General features: G+C 35.4%; 1 protein-coding gene across 3 annotated transcripts in view; it reads left to right on the top strand.

Annotated features, from left to right (window-relative positions):
- Nucleotides 1-19655, top strand: part of CDH18 (cadherin 18) — a 548781-nt gene that overhangs the window by 210364 nt on the left and 318762 nt on the right. Inside the window, exon 2 of one of the 3 annotated variants that reach the window (XM_040548562.1) lies at nt 13729-13814. The exons of the other annotated variants lie outside the window; for them this stretch is intronic. The gene's annotated coding sequence lies outside the window, so the exon portion shown is untranslated. The remainder of the gene's footprint in view (nt 1-13728; nt 13815-19655) is intronic. 3 annotated transcript variants of the gene reach the window in all.

Here is a 19655-nt window from a genome sequence, read left to right as displayed (position 1 = left end):
GAGATTCTCAGGTTAATGGTCTCTCAGATTTTAACTATCATAGTATTGCAATAATAAGGTAATCCAATAGTATCAGTAATGCAGTTGTTAGTAAGTAACAGTACAGTAGTACTAATACAATAGTATTACAATACTATTTTATTTGATCATTTCTAATAAGAAACTTAAGCTTGCAACTCCAATTTTATGTTTGATCCATCTTTCTCTACGCTGCTAGAGAAGAAAATCAATAAAAGGTGATATTTTCTTCCTTGAAGATTATAGACCAAGTACAACTGCAGTTTCTTAAGACTGTGCATGTGATGTTGGTTTAAACAAAGACAATTACTTTGAGAATAGTCAAGTGAAAGAACAATTCCATCTTTCCTTTTCAGTTTCTAATGAATATATTTCTTACTTTGTGCATTGGAGTATAAAATGAGAAAGCCATTCCACAACATTCATCTTCCATTATTTAAGAGATTTATTTTTTCTGCGGATGTTTACAAAGGAATTAAATTCAGCTAAAGTTGGAGGTGGGGAAAAACAAGTTTAAACTGAAGACTTAACAAATGACAGAAATAATCATGATGAGTTCTAAATTAGAAAAATAGGCTTTTTTTTTTTTAAAAAAAAAAAAAGAGATTTTGAGTTGTACTTGTTCTTTCCGTTATATTTGATATTGTATTGGTTTCTTATGTTATGCTTGTGCAATTTCATAAAAATAATACTAAATGATGAAAATTTGAGGGGATAAAGCTTGTATTTTCAAGTTAATACTAAGGTTCTGGAAAAAAATTGAACATATTCCATGTAGCCCTTCTGTATTCCACAGTTATGACCATATGGTCATATGCATGCAGTCAGTCCTTAAATTTTCATTCAGATTTCAAATGTGCTAAAATGGTATTGACACCTCATATCGCTTCCTTAAGCAAAAAGTCCTACACATATGGCAAGCGTAGTGCTAACAAATTTGTAGGTAGTTCTTGCACACAGTGCTGTGCTGAGTATAGTCAATCCAGACAGTCTTGGAGAAGTAGAACAGAATCTGCATAGCTAATATAGTCCATCAGTATGTATTGTCTTACAACTTAATTTGAGAACTTATTTTATGTAAAGGTATGTTTTTTTGTTTGTTTGTTTGTTTAAAAAAAGAATTTGTACTTCCATTTCATGCTTAGGTTGTTTTTGGCCTGTTCTACTTTTTATATGTGGTATAATGAAGCTGACTGGCCATGTCTGCCAGTCCCTCCTTCTCAACTGGTTTACAATTGTCTACCAAAGATATAAGTAAGGAAGTCTAAAGGGGCATTGTGTTTGTACATTGTGTGACAACTGGTTAACAGCTTGAGTGGGATTACTGCATTAGTGTTCCCTTGAGGGGAGGACAGACAGGACAGAATTTGAGCATCCCACCTGCTGTTTGCAGCAGCTAATCAGCAAGTCATCCTGTTTGTTCTAACTATCCTTGCAGTGCACAAATAGCTGCAGGCGCAGCATGTGTAATCTTTTGTTTAGCAGGGGTGTGATAGGGGTGTTAGGGAGCTGATGTCACTGTCATAAAAATAGGAACAAACACAAATCTGTAGAAAGAATAACTTTTTTCTCTGTTTGTGGAACAATTCGTTCATAGTGTGTTTTTAGTAATTGGTAATGTACAGGTATCAGAGCATACTGTGTTTTCATCAGGCACATCAAGTAATTTTTGAAGAAATCAGACCTATAGAATTGGTTTGCCAATTCTGTAGCAAGGTTTGCAGGTCAGGCAAGGTTTGTATGGCCATCTAAAAATAGCTGACTGTTAAGCTACATTTTTCTTCTGAAAGACCTTCTAAATATGCATATAAGACTCTTAAAACCATTCAGAATGCATCTTATTCTAAGTATATTCCAAATAACAGAAAAAATAGAGCACAATGCTAGAGAGACACAGATGGGATGCGGGGGGAAATCAGCACTTGTGAAAACCTCTAGGAATTTGTGCTATTTAGAGGCAGGGTGTGTGATATTGGTGGAGAAAGGAAGCCAAACCACATGTAGACAACACGACTGACTTCAGCTGGAAGAAAGCATGTGCAAGAGAATGCCTCTTAGCTACTCAGTTCTGGAAATTTTTAATCTGTTGTGAGAGTACCAGGACTTCAGGTGTAATATTGTTCTGAAACTCCTGGAGGCAGAGCCCCATATCAAAATCTAGAACTCAAAAAGGCCTTCAGGATCTTGCATGACAGAATACTTACCCAAGAATTTTTTTTGATAGCAAGGCTGGTCATAGGTTTATGATTGTTGGAAAGAAATAGACAATATGTCTGCCCTGTTACAGATATCTAGATCAGGATAAGATGAACTGCAGTGAGAAAATGTTTCCCTCCACCGACCGTAAAGAGTCTAAATGACTAGCTGATGTAGACATTTTCAAAGTCGAAATGTGGGCAGATTGAACCCCCCCCCCCCAGTCTGTTAAGATGCTTTATGGAGACTGAAAGTGTATGTGTAAACGTAACCCTTCTCAGGTTCTGTTTTCAAAATCCTTTCAATGTGCTAATGCTAATAATGTTATGAGCAAATTGAGGTACTTAAAATGATTATATTTAAGAAGTGTTTTACTAAGATAAACACTGCAAAATGTAGGTATTACAATGACAAGGAAACAAGTTATTAGAAGAACCTGACAAATACAACTTAAGTTATTTGTCTTTCAGATCTGTATAGAACTTTTGTGTTGCTTCAGTACCAAAGGAAATATTTAGATAAATCAGCTGCCTCCGTCTTTGTTGTGCTGAGTATGTGAAGGACAGTGTGAATCCCTAGACAGGACATACTCTAATGTAGTCTAAGATATCTAAATCATTAGTGAAACTTTAACAAATCTATTTTCATCTTTTTTTAAGAGCTGCAAAATACTTTAGTGAGACTTCATATATATATATATTTTACATCTATAAAACCACTGGGAACTTTACTTTTAGTTCCATTTCAGATTCTTAGGTGGAGAGAGTTCTAGTTTGGCTGTTTTTCGTATGTTCTTCACTCTCTATTCAATTTTTAACATAAAAAGCATCTCATCTTCCCTCAGATGAAAGTTACTTCATATTGCTGTATTCTTCACCATTAATTTCTCACTTTGTTATTAAAAATGAAAGAGTAAAACAGTACCAACAACTTAGCCTATTCTTTCTCTATGCTTCAATAGAAAATGAAGAGGTACTCAAGTAAGAAAGTTGTGCTCGATACTTAGGCTAATTTCTGTTCCTATTGGCTAGTGTTGTACCAGGAGCACAGCAGGAGAAAGACAGGAGCTATCATAAGCAGCAGCATCTTATGACAACTCACACTGCTAATTGAAAGGGAAAACCAAATGTTATTTCTCTGCAGTCATCATCCTTGCAGAATTATTTGGAATTATTGTGAGTGGAAGCTGTGGAATATACACAGCTTTTTTTTTTTATTTTTTTTATTCTGGGAAATATAAGACCTACTTCCAGTTAGCACGAAAATTTTTATGGAGAATTTTAGATATCAGCAGTGGCAGATCAATTTGGATCTAGTAGGAGAATGTGTAAGTTACTTAACTTAAATATCAACTTAAATACCTATTTTAAGCAATCACTTTTTGAAAATATAGTTAATTTTTGTGAATACCTGAGTAAAGACTACATATACAGCTTTTCTATAAATTTTGATAAATTGTGACATGAAGTGAAATGGTGTTTAAGTCTGTTCTATACTATACATCCCAACAGAGAAAACGAGAAACTCATTTTTTTTGCAGGCAAAAAAAAACCCTTGTCACTGCCTTTATTTATTTATTTATTTATTTATTTATTTTTGTGAGGAAGAGTGAAGTGATCCTACATACCACTAGCATATTCAATTGAAACATCAAAAACTTAGGTGGTGGCTTTTTTTTGTTTGTTTGTTTTTGGACAAAAGATGTAAGACATGTTCACATGCAGGAATATTTATTACCTAGGTCCAAGTTGATGACATATCAAGTCTAATGGCAAAGTGTAGAAAATCAAGGGAAAGAGGAAACTCTTCCCCAGAAGCCTACTGAGAATCAGCAGTAAGGTCCCAAATGAGAGTCCAGGGTCTGGAACTGGGGGAGAGGCACTGTCTATTGTAGGAGGTGGTGGTGATGACTTTTGTTGCCATGCTTTTTCTTCAATACTTTCTTTCTCATTTTACATAAGATTTTTAGTAAAACTGGCTGCTGAAACTATGTTACCTGCCTAAATGAGTCAAGCTTTTTTCTCTCATGCTGAGAGCACAAGAGTTTCGTTCAGGATTACTGCAGCGCTGTCTATGTACATGTGGGAGTTCGTGGTACAGAATCCACGTGGATGTGTTCACACGAACAACAGCTTGTGTGGATTACTTACATTCACATGGGTAACAAGAAAGAAAATCTTAAAATGGGAGAAATACTGTCTTTTAGAAGACAGTCACTAGTTGTGCTCTGTGCCCGTCTTGTAGGTGCTTTTTGTCCTTCACAAAATGGATTTAGTAGTCTGGTTGAGGTGCTAATTCATTACTTTACTGCAATATTGTGTATCCCTCAGGAGCTGTCACATAATTGGCCCATAACAGAACAATCTGGGTAACTGCAAGTGTTGCAATTAAAGTACTTAATGAGTACTGAAGGCTTGATGTTTTACTTCTTCATCAAGTTGTGCAGTTCTTGCACTTCAAAATGAGTGTAAAATGTCACAATAATTGAGAAATATAAGTAACTGTCAAGGTACAGAACAAGTTCTTGATGTTTTGAAGTTCTCTGAATGCTGGTGCAGCACTTTCAAAAATTGTTTAAGCAACAACTGAGTAGCAGTTCTTAAACTAATTATTTGGGAGTCCCCTGCTAGCACACTAATGATCCAGACAGCAGCATTAAATCAGCTGCTTTAGTTTAAGTACTTCTTGAATGTACATAAAGCCTTGCTTTATTGGGAATTGAACTAACTACCTGCAGTCTGAAAAGCAATAAGTTGGGCATTTAAACAAAGGTGAATTACTAATAAGAGCAAAAGTTGTCTTCCTCTGTGTGTTGTCTGAAAGCTTTCAGCTGTGTGGATGGAAGTGTGTTACTGCAGATTTTTTTTATTATTTTTTGATATTACCATGTTAAATTTCAGGAGAATCATATGATTCCTCAGATCTTTTTCCTAATGCTACCTTAGAAATTAGTGACTCAAAAGTGCCCTAAGAAAGGCCTTTGCAGTATGGAAGAGACAACACTTCTACAGCATTTCACACCTTTGTTATGTTTCCCCTAATTTGTTAAGCAGCTGTGCTGATTTTCCAGTGAGTTTAAAATAAAATGACAACAGTACTACCAGTGTAGAATCTTCTGCCTGCTCTCATTTCTGAGAAGTTACTTGAGCAATTTTATAGTTTACTGCTGTCTGTCTGTCCCAGTGACCAGGAGGAGGTTAGGCAAAAATGCCAGGAGGCCTATATTAAGTTCAAACATATGTAGCACTTTAGATAAAGAGGAAATAAGACCTTGTATGTCCATATTAAATATAGATTCTAGTATTGTCTCAAAGTAGTGTAGAGGAATGTATTATTAAAACAGCACTTATGAGCAAGCCATCCTGGAGACACAGTCCTTACAGTAATCTTGTAGTGACATTTCACATGTCAGCTCAGGGATTCTGAGAGGTTCCTGAAAGCAGGTTAAGATTTTCCTTTACCTGGAAGTGTTCCTGCTGCTGCTTTTATTGCAGGCCCCAGCAATTATCTGACCAAGTCACGAGCCAGTTCAGGATATTCACAAAGCTAAAAAAGGCAAGCTAATAAAATGTTGTTGTTCGCACCTGATAGGTAAGAAAACTGAAGCAACATCTGCCTAAACTGCCTGGATTGTGCAGTGATAAGAATTTGCTTACTCACTTGTTCTCTAACATCAAAATTGTACTCCAATTAATGAAGTAGTATTTCCATTTGTTTTTTACTTTTTTTTTAATTTAAACACTATAGTTGCAGCTGAAACTCAACTGTCTAATGAAAACTAAGCATTTCTCTAATGTTTCTCCTAATGCAAGCATTATTGCATCATCATCTTTTCCTTTTTGCTCCTAGCCCAGGCTAGCTGGCATCTTTGCTCTCCTTCAGCAACACAGATTGCTACAGTCAGCACCATAAACACAAATCCTTTGGTCATTTCAAATCCTTTCCTCATCCTGAAGTCACAGATTACTTTCAACAGAGTCAGTTTTGGGGAAGCAGTAAATTGTTCTGTAACCTCCCTGAACAGCCTGAGACCCGATTATAGTCTATGAAGAAAAGATTGTGTACCAGTGTGCAATTTAGAATATGCTGTGGGAACTTCTGTGAGTCTGAAAATATTCTTTTAAGTGGTGGCTTATAAATATTATGCTCCCTTTATCCTGGGATGTCTCTTTCATGTGAAGATCAGACTTCAAGTACGCTGAAGGAAAGCAACGCCTTTACTTCTGTATATCCAAAGGGAGCTCTCAACAATCACTTCTGATTGTTTTACAGGAAAATAAGCTCATACCATTTTTTGCTTTCACTGTCATTCTCTGAAGAAAACTGATGATACCTTTGGTTTATGTTTTGTCCTGTTTCTGTTTAATACAACTGTATTCCTCTTTCTTGAGTATTTGCTCTTTAGTAAGTCTAGTCTTCTCATTTCTAGATGTTTGGTTTTGTCCTTCTGGTAATATAAATTAAAATGGCACTGCAGTCAGAAATCTGAGACTGTCTGAATTGAGAGTAAGCACTGTTAGACTTGCCTGGAATTTTAACAACAAAATATTTTTGTGCCAGGAAATGCATGTTTGTTTAAAGCAAGCTATATCGAATTTGAAAAATTAGTTACTGGAAGACATAACACATTCTGATAGTATATAATATTTATTCTTCTTTTGAATTACTAAATGCATTATGTAATATATAGTAGATGTGTGTGTGTATATATCTATAACATATACAACGTGTAAATTGAAATGAGGCATTCCGATATACTTCACATTTATTCAGAACTTTCACTAATAGTTTTGATTATCACCTCCTTCTCCCTCCATTTTTTTAACCTGGAACTCCCACTTTAGACTTGTTAATTGAAAGTAAATAATAGGAATATAATTCTACTTAAAATATTAAATATATTTTCTTCCATCTCTTTATACGAAGAACTCTTTTTGTGTGTGTGTGTGTGTGAAATGAGATCAGTTATTGAGTTGTATAATGTGAATGCTTTCCATTGACAATGAATTAAAAACCAAATCACTAGAAGCTGTTTGGGGTTTTGTGCATTGAAAGGTTAATTGGTAACACACAGCTATGATCTCTTTCAGCCAGAGATTTAGCTACCTAATTTATTACGGCTTCCTCATAAATTAGATGTGATGCTTTAGTAAGCGAAGGGTCACTTTTTCTAGTGGAATTCTAATGTGATCTCTAAATGTTGTGTGCTCATGTATATACATGAGTAACTACTAGTGCAAATGACCTTTTGACTGTTCTAGTAAAGTCTGTAGTTGTTACAGATACCTGAAGCCTATTATCTGTGCTCAAGGTATGCTTCGTCTTCACTCCAGATAGATGCTTGTATAGACCATTAAAAAAATTGCTTTGATAATATGGACGTAAGCAGTTGTGGAATTTCTTTTAAGTAAAGCATTTAAATGAGAATAGGACTTAGCGTACTTCACTCTGTTCTTGAAATCATGAACAATTTAAATAATGCATAAAGGTCAGATATCTGTAAAACTAGTGATAACCTAGCATTTTATTGTTTACAAATGAAATCTCAGCAGTGAATTAAAACTATTAAGCACTTAAGTAAAGATTTCTAAGACTTCTGTCATGCTTTGCCTACTTTTCTAAGAATAAACATGACCATTATACTGTTTTATCACTATTTTATTAAGAATTTATTTTTCTTTGTCCTCCTAGTCCTTTTTGTTTGTTTGTTTTGCGTACTCTGAATATGGATTTGAGGCTGTGTATGGGGAGAAAAGAGTATTTACATTCTCAATGGTTTGGAGACTCATGGACTTAGATATGGATCTCGTGTACTTCTGCATGTATGGACTAAGCAAAATCTTGCTACTTCTTACTCAACGTAGCCAGTATAGAGCAGTGAAAAGAATCGAAGAATCGTGGGAGGTTGGAAGGGACCTTAAAGACATCTGATTCCAACCCCCTGCCATGGGTAGGGGCACCTCCCATTAGACCAAGTTGTTTATGGCTCCATCCAACCTGGCCTTGGACACCTCCAGGGATGGGGAATCTGCAGCTTCTCTGGGCAACCTGTTCCAGGGCCTCACCACCCTCTGAGTAAAGAATTTCTTCCTTATATCTAATCTAAATCTACACTCCTCTTAAAGATTGCATCAGGAGAAAAATCAATACAGTTTCTTTCTCCACAAATAGAAATGGTACCAGAGACAGAACTGGTGCCAAAGTTGAGTTAAAATGGAGGCTTGGATTTGTTCTTCTGTCATTGAGTAACTGCATTACTCTTTAGTCAAGGAAGATTGTCTGGTGGTACACTGATTCCTAATAATGTAGGTCTTATTTTAGTCCGGTATAAGGAAAAGAATCAGAAACTTGAAGAAAACAAGGCTATGTGTTTGGCAACAACGACAACAACAAAAAATAATTATAACAGACCTAATTCAAGAAGAAAAGAACATCCCAGGAAAAAAATAATCAGTAGTTTCTTAACTCAGCTCTATGAAAGAGTGATATTTTGACTATGTATGACTGTACAGTATTGTTTTTTTAGTTTAATAACTTATTACTGTTCAAAATGTTTTTTACCCTATTGGTCCCCTTTATTTCCAGATGTCTCTTCTCCTCAACTTCTGTATACCTGGTCTTCAAGAACCTCTTACAGTGATTCGAAGCACATGTATACTTCAGTGACATAGTGGTGCTTGTAATCACCAACCAACCTTTTGGCTGTAACCTGATGTATTTAAAGCTTAATTGGTGTAGGTAACTTCAATATTTTCTGAGTATCTTTATGAATGTTCCTAGTGCTTCCAGAAGCAAATGTATTAAAATAAACTTAAGAATACCTGTTCAGAAGTGGGTAGAAATAGTGTATTTGATGACATAGGAGCACTTCTTTGCTTGATTTTTGATTTATTTTTATTTCATGTTTTTCCTCAAACTGAAGAGAGGCTGTTATAAACGTTCAAGGGTTCAGTAATAGGTACAGGCCAGAACTTGAACACTGCATCAGTTTTCAGTGTAGAAACAGGAATAATGGCAGTTCTCTATCATTAGAGGTCTATGCCCATACAGATGTTAATGCCTTATGAAGATCAAATGATATGCAAGTGGGATTTGTCCAGTGTAGTAAATGTCCTTAATTAAGCAGTCCAAAGTAAGTAAAAAAAGAAGTCACAGGTCATTTAAGTTGCAGGACTCTTCCTCAGGAATGATAGGTATCAAGTCGTACTACAACTTTTAGTCACCCATGCTCTGAAACTAGCACTGTAAGAAATGTGTCCCTAAGTTTTAACTGTGTCATTAGTTTTGCTATCGTCAAGTAAATTAGTGAAATTAATTTCAAGTGTGGTGGTTCTTATCCTAGAAATGTTGTAATGTCGTGTCTTTCCCAGAGAATTATAATGGACTTAATTAAAAGTATTGGGTAAAAAGTGTCCAGCAACGTTAAATCTTGACAGCATGCCTGTTTTAGATATCAGTTGCCTGATGCCTTGCAGTGTATTTGGGTGTGAGGAAGTATTTGTTGTTTGTTGGAAATATTTACAAATGTCAAAATGAAATGTTCTTTAAGCTATTCTAAAAGAGCCCAAGTTCTTCTGCAAGCAATATTGATATACTCTTTCTTCTAGAAACAAAGGGTAGGAATCAATTGCAACGTCCTGGAGCTTTGGAAATTGAAGGATTTTGAGTGGCATCATACTCCTTAATGTCTAGTTCATGTCTGCTTAACAATGAACTACTTATAATGGAAAATGAGGAAAAAATGATGCTGGTAGGCTGAAGCAACCTGAATCTCATTTTTACTTGATATATTTTAATATTAATTTTGCACACTATGACATTAACCCAAACACATCAATTTTTCTATGAGTTGATTAATATTTATGCTTGTTATCTACTTCATATAAACAATGCAAAAAAAAGGGGAGGGGGGCGAGGGGGGGGGGGGGGGGCAAAAAACCATGGCAGGTAAGACAAAGCACATATATATGGCAGCTTTGCACAGCTATATTTACATAGTGTTTTCTTCACACTGCTTCAGCTTAAAATCTTCTACAGATTTGTGAGTTTAGATAGGATATAGTTTGGAAGATAATCCCATAAATTTATTTAGGCTCAGTAAGTGTGCCTAAGAACTCTGCCTTTCCTTGCCATGGTTAGCACACGGTTTTTATTTTTTTTTATTTTTTTATTTGAAACAGGTGTTTAAGTGGGTTTTCATTCACTTTTATTCTTGTCTTGTTTTTAATTAAACCAGATTTTTTACTTTTAAGATGCATTATTTATTGCTTGATTATTTAGACAAATGATGCTCAAGACATTTATATAACAGTCTCTACATTGCTGCTGAAGCTTTTTCTTTATTCTTTGCCAGTGGTTGAAAATCAAGAATTTAGGAGCAGAATTATTTAGTTTGTCTCCAGAAAATGAACTTTTTCAGTTATATTTTGCATTGAGACTAAATAATAGATTATAGGTAAATCAAATGTAAACTGAAAACTTCAGTCATTGTCACTGTTGGCTGCAAATTTTTTTCCTATAAGTAAGGGTATACTGAGATATTTGTGGTGTTTTCTGTTTGTTTTTAAGTATTGGTTTATTTAGGAATACCAAGAGAAAAATCCGTGTTTTAGAGCTCTATCTTCTCTTTTCCCTACTATAAGAACAGCAAGAAACTTTCATTCAGTTACTCTGACACAAACATAGATGTGTGCTAGTAGCCCACATTCATGTTTTTAAACAAATTGAACTTTAGTGAAGAAGTGGGTGACATGAGTAAGTCCTTAAAATGCCAAGATAATGAAAGTATTAGTAAAATGTGCTCCCCCAGTCTGATAAACTTTATTCTGTCTTTTTTTTTTCTAGAGATAAATGTGTAAGTTTAATCAATGTACCTTTGTTTGTAGTAATGTTTTTACCTTAGGAGCCGTCAGTTGGCATTAACAAGACACAGTGGAAAATTTGTAAGGAAAATATTCTCATTTTCTGGCTGTTTTTTTTTTTTTTTTTCCTGAAACCTTCTGCAAATATGATTTCTGAGAATTCAGTCATTACCTTAGTGATAAGATTTGAACTCATGTTTCCATACTTCATAACACAACATTGCCGACCCAGTTCTACGCTTCATGAATAAACTTTTTTTTTTTGAAGTGTTCCTTGGTACAGGATTTGTGGCAGGAATTTTCCTTAAAGAAGCTAGGTTTCTAGATACCACTAAAATTCAGGTTATGTGAATAACAGGGTACAAACTGACCAGTGGTTCTTTACAACCACTGTAGTGTATTTCTGTAGTGCAATTGTGCACTACAGGAAAAAACAACTGAGGAAAGAAAACTGTCAGTCTGCAAGACCAAAATCTTTCTAGTGGGAAGTGTGGACCTTTAAGTATCTAGACCAAATCTGTGATTTTTTTTCCCCCAATCTGATATCATAAGAATGAAGTCATTTATTACATGCTTGACAAATATGGATACATATGGTACTGAAATTGTGATTCTTAAGACACAGTAAGAGAAGAAAACATCCAAATTGTCTGACTGATAGAATCAGATGTCTTCTCAAGTCTCTGAAAGCACCATAAAATCAACAAATCTGATTAAATGCTCCACTTAATCTATTAATACAAAGGTGTAGTAACTTGTGTGAGAGGCTACAAATGACTTAAATGTTGTTTCATGGAGCAAGGCTTCTACTTAATGTATCTCAGTAAGAAAGATATTAATATGAAAGAAAGGAACTCTTGTGGACACTTTCCAGCTAAATGTTGATAAAAACACCTGTCATTCAAGTAAGAGTTTTTCTCACTGTTGTTCAGTTATCATATTTTCAAAGTACCATGAAAATTTTGTGGCACCCAGATTGAAATAGCTATTGGATGAAGAGAAGCTTTTTCTTCTGCTTTGGCCTTTTAAGTCTCAAAAATTGCTATGCAAAGAAGCAATCTGACAAATTGTACGAGACTCTGTTATATTATCAGTTAAAATAACACAAAACCCTTAAGTAAAAGCCACTTTGACTTCATGTTTTTTTTCTGTGTTGTTATAAATAAAGATTTGACCTTAATGGTAGCAGTGTGGTTACTTTAATTCACTAAACCTGAAATACGCAGCCTCCTAGCTCAGCCATATGTGATAATGTAATCATGCCATTTCTTGCATGTTGTGCTCGATGCTGTTTTTTTCTTTTTTTGTAAAGCATATGTGGGCTTTTGTGCGTTCAAACTAGTGTGTGAGAGATTGTGTGCATTTGTGTTTGTATTTTTCTAGGGGAAAAAAAGAAATAGGGACTTTAGAACTCGGTATTGTTAGAAATGAGGGTGACTTCTTTCTGACTTGCTACATTGCTGGCTGGTGGGTATGAAAATAAGCTCCAATTAACTCTTCAGTTGTTTTTCTTTTCTGTTTTAGATTTGTCTACTTTTTATGACTTTGATTTGAATACCAACTTCATTTTTTATTTCTATATTCTATAAAGGTTCCATAAGACATAATCATCTCCCAGAACTGGGTTCATTTATTTTTATCCTTTAAAATAATTTGATTGCATTGGTACATATGTTTAAAGTAATTTAAGGAAGTAAGTCCTTAGCAGAGGTTACGAATTGCTTTGTAAAGTGAAACAGAGAAGTTCAGTACCACCGAAGCTAAAAATGAAAAGGGCAATTGGTTTCTACATGTCTGTTATTTTCCTTTAAGACAATTTGATAAAGCTGTCACTTCTTAATAAAAGGATCTTTTTAATGTTTTTTTTTAAGAGATCAGATAAACCATGTTTTCTATTTCCAATTAATATATTGAAAAAATGATGCTCACAAGTAATAAGCATTTTTGTAGAAAAACTTATGATGTTCTAACAATAATAACATTAACTGTAGCGGGTTGTCCCTAAATTCTCTTTACAGCATGCACTGCTACACTGCTTGTACACTCCATGTGCACTTCTAAAAATGCCTAATGAGTGTTAAGATGCACCTTGGGACTATGCCTCTTGAATTTTTAGGTAATTTATTAAAGAAAAACATGAGTCTTTTTTTTTCTTAATTCTCCTAGGGAAATCGAACATGATTATACACAGGGTGGAAGGAATTGTCATTCAATAGCCACTCTTCATACACTTCACATATCGTTATAATATTGTTCTTTCAGTAGTATCTAAATGAGTAGACTTTTTTTTAGACTCTTGAAAGTTTGTGGTAAATTATGTTGACACATTTTATTTTAGGAATTTGTGAAATCATGGTTGTATGCACATCCGTTGAAAATCTGCTAAGGATTGCCTGATAGGAAGGTTTTTTTATATAGTGCCCTATTTATGAGCTTGCTTGTGGATTGCATTTTAAGAGAATGTCTCCCTGCACAGATGACATTCAGTTTTCTAATTCTCTTTTAATAAGGCAATCCTTTTCTGAGATTTATTTGCTTAAGATAATGAGGTAGGATTACAAAGGAATTAACAGAAATGCTATTACGTTTTTTCTTCCTTGTGTGTAGCCTTATGCTTTCAGTTTGAAAGTAAGCTGAGATTTATTTTTCCTAGGCTACACAACAAATTCAAGACCAGAAGACAAAAAGGCAGTGGATGTAGTCATTCTCTGGAAAAATTAAGACACCGATGTCTTTGAGGTATGTTTGTTTTAGAAATGCTTTTAATTGCTTACTCATCTTGCTTCTGTGTATAAGAGTACTGGTAAGTAATTTGAACATTAGTGACTTTCTCACACCTCCAGATGTAGCATGATCTGAAAGAAAACTCCAAAGTACACTATTTTTGATAAGTATGGGGAAATATTTAGTTGCAAATTTTTCTTTTATCAGATGCTATCTTTCTATCTAGGAAATGAGATAGAACGTGCAGGTTGTTTGGTTTGCATCTGACTATATTCTTTCTGATTTCACAGTTAACGGCTTTCTCCCTGTGCCGTAGTTACTGTGAAAAATCTCCAAATAAGAGTGTTCTGGAAAAAGCTATAAGCTCTTTCCATTTTGTATGCAATATGGATAGCTGTGTTCTAAGTAGGTACAAGAAATGCTTCTGTCAGCTAGATGCAATGAAAAGTGTGGTATCGAAATAAATTACAAATAACTCAATAGGGGAGACAACGAAGTCATCAGTACATAGACTGAGTAATGGAGGATATACTAAGAAAATTCATCATTGTCTTTCTGCAAGTTCAAAACCATCTGATTTAACACTATTCATCAATTACAAGAATTGTTTGAAGTCAGTAAGTTGGATTCCACATTTGTAAATGTACCACTAAAGTCTGGGGAGTACTAAATAAATGGATCTGATGCTAATTTCATTTTAGGTCTTGTTATCACTTACCTTGTTCAGGAGCTTTAACCTAAAAAAAGACAGAAGAAATAACATTCTTCATACAGTCAAAAATACTGTTGCCCAGAAAGCATTATTTTGATTACATTCAGGAAATATTTATTTCTAGATTAACTTTTCTGGAACCCTTTTCAACTGTAGTTTTTGCTTTGCTTCAATACATTTAGTTTCAAAGGACAACTTTCTCTCTTAAAGGAGGCATTTTTCCACAACTGTAACACTGAGCTGTTTTTGATTCCTTCAATATCACCTGAATTTTGTTTCTTTTTACTGAAGGTGTATTTCTCTAGCATAGACTGTGTCTTGTCCATGTTTCTGTCAGATCTGTGCAGTTTTAATTTTTCACTTGACTAAGACCACATGACTATGTCGCTAACCAAAACTTCCATCTCATGGACTATTAAATAATACAAGCCTCTGCTATGATGCATACGTTTTGGCTAAAAATATTTTTTCTGCTTAAAAAAATAATAATAAAAAAACTCTGTTAGTTTCCTCTTCCCTCAATGGCCTTATTTCAGCCTCCTTTAAAAACTACCTACCTGTCTGAGGCAGTTGGTCTCTAGGCTCCTTTCTTTTTGCTTTGCTTTTTAGGTGCTCAGTAACAGGTTTGTAGTCTTTGGAGACTATAAGATGAGTTCTCTAAGCTATCTCAGTATAGTATTATTTACAACAAATACATTCACAGCATTTTTTTTTTCCTCCTAACATTTGTAACCACAAGTACCTCTCTTTTTATGCCAATCTTGTTTCCTTAGAGAAGCAGTATTTGAAGTACTGTAATAAATGACCAAAGAGAAATCAGCAAATGTATTTTCACATGTGTAACATTCTCTAATATTCTAATATTCTCTTATTTGGAAGCGCATCTAAACTTTATATCAGGAAAAAAAAAAATTAAATTGGTTTTGAACTTTAGATGAGTCTCTACATATATGCCAGTGACACTTCAGAACAATGCTTTTTGATAAGTGAAAAATCTGTATTGTCTTTTCGTGACTCCCATTGAGATATATACTTGTTCCTCAGGGCACAATTTGTCTCACAGATTGTTTGATTTGTAGTTTAAGTATGGAAGCTCATAGTATCAGTGTTAAATATATGTAGCTTTCAGAAGCATAGTAAGGCAATATTTTTATATTAAATCATTTAAATATTTTAAATAAACTCTGTTCTACTTGGTCTGCTGAAGCGAGACAGTAAGTAAAATATTTAACAATGTTTAATATCTATATATTTGAAGTTGATGTATTTCTGTCTAGCTTTGTTCCTCAACATCCCCATACAGTCTGGGCTATTAGTTTTTAAGCCTTTATACAAATCTTCATTTTCAGTTGTGGACAGAGAATTAATTGTAAAGCACTAGACAAATGATATATAATTTGAGGGAGAACGAAAACAAAACACATCTGCCTTTTCTCATTCAACATGCTGGAGTACTCAATCATGTTCAGTTCAACATTTCTGTCATTTTGTAGAGTTATGCGATGGCCAGGTTACCTTGTGATTTCAAGTGGACTTTGAGTGGTATATTTAATCTGCAGTTCAACGTTCTAGACCCTTGAAAGTACTGTGTTACGGTCAGGTTACCCAAGTGAGTTTGAATTGCTTGATAATGGTAATTTCCATGGTGAAGATAGTCCTTTTGTCCTCAGAGAGGACTATGGCTTTCCCATGTAAGAGCCTTTGTGTTATATAGTAATTGTGGTAAGAGAGACTGTAGTTTTGTAGTTAAAAATTGTTCTTTCTGTTGGTATGCGTGTCCTTCTTCAGAGTCTTTGTACTAGATTTTTAAAAAAGATTTTCATAGTTATTTGAAGTTCTCATTTAATAGAGATTGCATAGGCCTTCTTTAGCAAACAGTGCAAAGAACTAAAGTAGTTCATACTGATGCTCTTAGAACAGTCTTCTCTAATCATTTGATACACCTTATTGAAATAAATGGAAACTTTCAAATGCAGTTAAGCATTTCTTATTCTTAATCAACCTGAAGCATGTTACTGTTGCCTTACAGAAGCTCTGTACTGGCTGTTGACTGAAACATTTTTGTGTAGCTAATACGTTTATTCCATGTATAAAACTCTAAATCATGTTTCCGTGTCCCAGACACTCTGAAACAGGTGTCTGTTTCATAGAACATAACATGTTCTCTGAAAACTGGAGTTCAGAGACTGTCTGAATGCTTAGGCTCCCTTTTGTGAGATGATTTTTGATATACTGACAATTGATAAAGCAGAAAAATGACTGTTATAGTAATTTCTAAGAATCAAAATAATAGTTGAAAAAACTATTTTCAAAATTCACATTTGTGGCTTAAAAAACAAGTGTAAACAGATGAACAGTTTGCTTAGTTATGAAAGGATTAGATTACGTTAGAGCTAATGATGTAAAAGGCAGAAGCAGATGATGAGAAATTATCACCCTGTATGACTTAAAGAACAAAAATTATTTGGGGATCACTCGTGTTGGAAAACAGCAGATATTCAAGCATGTAATGCAAATATGTTAGGAGGATTTTGAGATAAATTTCTAAACATGAGATCAAAACATCAGTCATTGTTGTGCCCCATTTTGACTAGAAGCTGATTTAGTTGAAATCCGTCATTCTCCCTTCTTTCTCTCCCTTCTTTCTCCCTTCTTTCTCTCCCTTCTTTCTCTCCCTTCTTTCTCTCCCTTCTTTCTCTCCCTTCTTTCTCTCCCTTCTTTCTCTCCCTTCTTTCTCTCCCTTCTTTCTCTCCCTTCTTTCTCTCCCTTCTTTCTCTCCCTTCTTTCTCTCCCTTCTTTCTCTCCCTTCTTTCTCTCCCTTCTTTCTCTCCCTTCTTTCTCTCCCTTCTTTCTCTCCCTTCTTTCTCTCCCTTCTTTCTCTCCCTTCTTTCTCTCCCTTCTTTCTCTCCCTTCTTTCTCTCCCTTCTTTCTCTCCCTTCTTTCTCTCCCTTCTTTCTCTCCCTTCTTTCTCTCCCTTCTTTCTCTCCCTTCTTTCTCTCCCTTCTTTCTCTCCCTTCTTTCTCTCCCTTCTTTCTCTCCCTTCTTTCTCTCCCTTCTTTCTCTCCCTTCTTTCTCTCCCTTCTTTCTCCCTTCTTTCTCTCCCTTCTTTCTCTCCCGCAACCAGTGTGTTTTTGTTTTGTTTTTTTTTTAGCACAAAACACAGGTATTTTGTATGCATCTTCCTGTTTCTTTCCACATAAACTGTATGATCACTTTTAGGATGATAAGGAAAACTTCTGACTGCTCATCAGATTTTTCTGTATGAATTTGGTGGCTCATGTTTCCTAGTCTGAGGCTGCAGCAATAGAATGACAGAGTTGCATGTGAAATGTAGCAGTCGGAGGATCCAGAAGTTTTAAAAGCATTGAGTTTATTACTTCAGTGGAGACTGTCACCGCAGTCTCATGACGGAAGTGGCTGAGCTGCCAGCCTTGCGATGCAGTGTCTGGGAGGCATCTCCTCATGCAGGGGCAGCAGGGATGCCCCACACTGGGGCCAAGGTGGCTCCAGGCTATGAGGGAAGGTCCCACTGAGGAGCCCCATGTGCTGTGGCACATGGCCCAGCGTGGGGCCCCCGATGCTCAGCGATGTGGCGCAGGCCATGTGCGTGTTCAGCTGCAGAAGCCATCCTGTTTTGAGCAGCAGCTGAGGGAAAGGTGGTTTTGCTTCTTGCATGCAAAACATGCATTCGATGTGATCCAATCAGCGGGGGTCAGTCACCTCTTACCTTGGAGTTTGATTACAATTGGCTAATTTCGGGGTCTGCTAAACTGCTATTTGTATTTGCATGGCGTTTGATTTTCTTTATATGAATATTCAAAATCTAACAGATCCAGAAGAACACTGCAATTCAGATGTTTGTTGCCAGTTTTCACTGGGTCTGTATCATTCAATGTTGTCAGTTTTTTAACCTCTCCTGTGGAATTCCAGGAAGAGAACAAAAATACTTTTTTTTTTTCCCCTGTTGGAACACATGGGGATGCAGCTTAACAGATTTCACTAACACAGCACTTGAAAAATAGGACTTACAAATGCACAAGTGCTAGCTTTCACCCAATATTTTATTACTTGTGTTCTGCTAATCCTGTTAGTTTGCTATCAATATGAATTATTTTTCCAAGCAAGTATTGGATTATCTTTGATCTTTTATTCCTGCTTCTTCCTGTTTTTTATTTTCGCACAATATTTATGAAACAGATAAATAGTGCAGTGTAACTCTTTCAAAACATTCACGAAGAAAGAATGCCTTTTCAGAAGGAGAGAAAATGGTTATTTTTCTCACAGTGAAATGAGAATCTTTTAAAAAGATGGTCAAGTTCAAATGGAATAGTGCTTAAATTAACCTGCAAGGCTGTCTGAATGGAAATAGGGAATTTTATTTCTTCCAAATACTCTAAATTTACAGTGCCTGGGTCTGGCCCACACTCAGTGGAATTTTTCTGCTTATTTTTAATGGATCCATTTTCAAATGCTGAAGAAGATCAGTCCCAGCTCTTCAGATAACATTCCGCCCATCTATAGATAGCACACAATTAATGTGAGGGGAAAAGGGGAAAACCAGGAAGGAAACACATGCAATACACAGACCGCATCTCTATTTTCTGTATTCTGTGTCAATTTTAATGGGCCTGTAATTAGGTCGCAGGATTGATTGATATCAGCACTTAGCTTCTTAGGTGACATCACCCTTTCCTTCATTCCCTAACAGGGATTAAGTTATTCACACAGAAAATTTTGCTTCCTGGACAGAGGAAAAATAACTAATTAAACCAGTTCTAGACTTGACACTGGCTGAATTATTTACCAATACAGCAATTAAATGGAGATAACAGGAAGGAGCAGCACAGGGCGCATGTAGTAAGAACAGATATCCTTGTAACCCACGTGTGTGAAAGAGTTTGGTTTAAAGCAGCAATAACAGTATGAGGCTGAGGTGGGAACAGCCATAAGTGAAATGATGGTGCATTTCAAATTCTCAGGCAGAAAAATTTATGTGAAATACTTGAGGGGAGCAAACAAAAACTCAAGATGAAGTAAGGAGACTATTATAATGCCTGGCCAAATGCACAGAGATCTTGGCATGTGAGGAGAGCAGTGAGAGCCTAAAGATCATACCTTTCAAAGAGATTATCAGATGGGAAGAG

The sequence above is a fragment of the Cygnus olor genome, chromosome 2 (assembly GCF_009769625.2).
Source record: "Cygnus olor isolate bCygOlo1 chromosome 2, bCygOlo1.pri.v2, whole genome shotgun sequence".
NCBI classification, from domain to species: domain Eukaryota; kingdom Metazoa; phylum Chordata; class Aves; order Anseriformes; family Anatidae; genus Cygnus; species Cygnus olor.
This window is presented reverse-complemented; position numbering and strand designations above follow the sequence as displayed.